The following is a 2397-nucleotide window of genomic DNA, read 5'->3' as shown; positions in this document are numbered from 1 at the left end:
AGAACGAATCTCTCTCTCTGCTCTCAGAGAGCTTCGTTAGGGAGCATTAGCAGTAGTTCAGGTTTCTGTGCTGGAAACCTTGACTTTGAAAGATTAGGCGTGCTGCCAGTATTCTGGGATATCTGTAAAATTTGAGCACTGCTTAGTCTGGGCAGTGCCTTTTTCCTTTTTTTTCTTTTTTTTTCCCTCCTCTTGTTAGCTTCAATGCATTAACTCCTTTTTAGCAGATACCACAATGAACCCACTCTTTATCGTAGGGGCGCTGTGTAAGGGATTAAAAGCCATCATGTTACTCGCGACTTACTGGCCAATTATCAATGTCATAATTACTTGTTGTGGAATTGTGTTCATATATAGCCAAATAAGGGCTCTGATGGAGATACCTGTGTGGTACCTATATGCAATGTGGTATGATTTGAATTTTGACATTTACATTCCAGATGGAATGGCTAATTTTATGAAAAACTACATCCCAGATGGAATGGCTAATTTTACAAACAACATGATGTTCAGACCAGTTTCCAGGCTTTCTTCTCAGTTTGTCACACGTTTTTTGAATACTGAGTTAATACTCATGTTCGTGGGCGTAGCCCTGTGCATGTTATCAATCTTCCTGAATGTTTTCCTGTTCATTTGTGTTATGTGGAAGGAGTCTCCTCCAAAGCCAGAGAATGCTGACTGGCAGGGAATATGGAGAGGTTTAGGAAAAATCTTAGAAGCATGGAGACCCACAATGTCATGGGATTTCACTCTTGAACAACCATGGGATCCCAAGAAACTAAGCCAGTATTTGAGTCAGGGACAGTGCAACTTACATAAATCTAAGAAGGTACAACTTATTTGGGGTTTGGCTTGTGCTTACCGCACCCTATATAATACTATTCTGGAGAGAGAGAGTTTCCAAGCTGAGGTTCAAGCCAAAGGGGAAAATCTCCAAGTCAAATCTGATCAACCAGAGGAGACACCAGTAACAATATCAGTTGCTCCTGTGGAAGGCAAGAAATGGAAACGAGCATCCTCGCTTCTAGAACGAAAAAAAAAGAAGAAACGGAGGAGGAGGTGGAGAAAGATCCAGGTGAGGGGCCCTCCTCAGAACCACTATCACTGGGAAAGGCAAAAGGAAAAACTAAGAGATATGCAGAAGAGAGTGATGAAGAGGAAGTCTCTATTACTACTCGTTGGCCTCTGAAGATGACTGAAATCCAAGGCTCAAGAAAGAATTTTACATGACGCCCGAATGAAACTCTTGTTTCCTGGTTGCTTCGTTGTTGGGACAGCAGGGCCAGTAGCTTGTTTCTAGATGGTAATGAAGCTTGCCAACTAGGAGCCATTGCCAGAGATCCAGCTATTGACAGAGGAATTAGTAATGTTTGGATGGGGGCTGCCGCCCTCTGGGAACAAGTGTTAATAGCCGTGAAGGAAAGGTATCCCTTCAAAGATGGCTTGAAGCCTGTGATGAAAAGGTGGGATACAGTTGAAAAGGGTATCCAGTATTTGAGGGAAATAGCCGTGGTGGAAATGTTGTATGACCCTAACTTTGTTCCTAACCACCCATGCCAAGACCACGACCCTGAGTGAGGACGACGCCTGAGATATGGCAGAAACTCACAACAGCACCAGACAGATATGCCAGTACACTAACAGCAACGTTTGACAGATATCAGGACCAACAGAGAAGACCCTTAGTTTTTGAATTGATTCTTAGGCTCCAAAACTATGAAGAACAGCTACCCCCAACTCACGTTTCCATTGCTGCCATCTCACAAATAACAGACCAACTGAATGAAATGCAGGAGCAAATGTCTCTACTGATTAATCGTGACAAACCTGTGCCAGTATCAGAAATGCTTGATGAAGATCAGGATAAGCAAAAGAGTCTAATGAAAGAGCTGATCAAACTAATGCAAATCCAACTAATTAAAGATGATGAACCCTCCTTCTCACATGCACCATCAAAAATCTCAGCTGTTAAAGGCAAACGCTTTCCGGCTCCAGTAAGGAATACTACATCACAAATTGCTTTGTGGTGTTACCTACATGACCATGGAGAAGACATGAGGAAATGGCACGACCAAGCTACTCTTGTACTATGAGCACAGGTGAGAGAATTACAAAGCAGATCAACCACCAGTGCAGTTGCTCCTGTTACTACAGGTAATGAATAGAGGGTCCCTGCCCTCAGTCAGGGAAGGGAAAGGGATAATAGAGTTTATTGGATTGTGTGGATTCGATGGCCTGGCACATCAGAACAACCGAAATATAAGGCACTGGTGGATACTGGTGCACAGTGCACTCTGATGCCCTCAAGTCATGAAGGGAGAGAATCAATCCATATTTCTGGAGTGACTGGGGGCTCTCAAGAATTGACTGTGTTAGGGGCTGAGATAAGTCTCACTG

The 2397-nt window shown here is 43.4% G+C and overlaps 1 pseudogene; it reads left to right on the top strand.

The window, feature by feature from the left end:
* Positions 1 to 1191: 1191 nt before the first annotated feature.
* On the top strand, positions 1192 to 2165 carry LOC146545676 (uncharacterized; annotated as a pseudogene).
* Positions 2166 to 2397: the final 232 nt, after the last annotated feature.

Source organism: Meleagris gallopavo, chromosome 1, assembly GCF_905368555.1.
Source record: "Meleagris gallopavo chromosome 1, MGAL_WU_HG_1.1, whole genome shotgun sequence".
Classification (NCBI taxonomy): Eukaryota; Metazoa; Chordata; class Aves; order Galliformes; family Phasianidae; genus Meleagris; species Meleagris gallopavo.
This window is presented reverse-complemented; position numbering and strand designations above follow the sequence as displayed.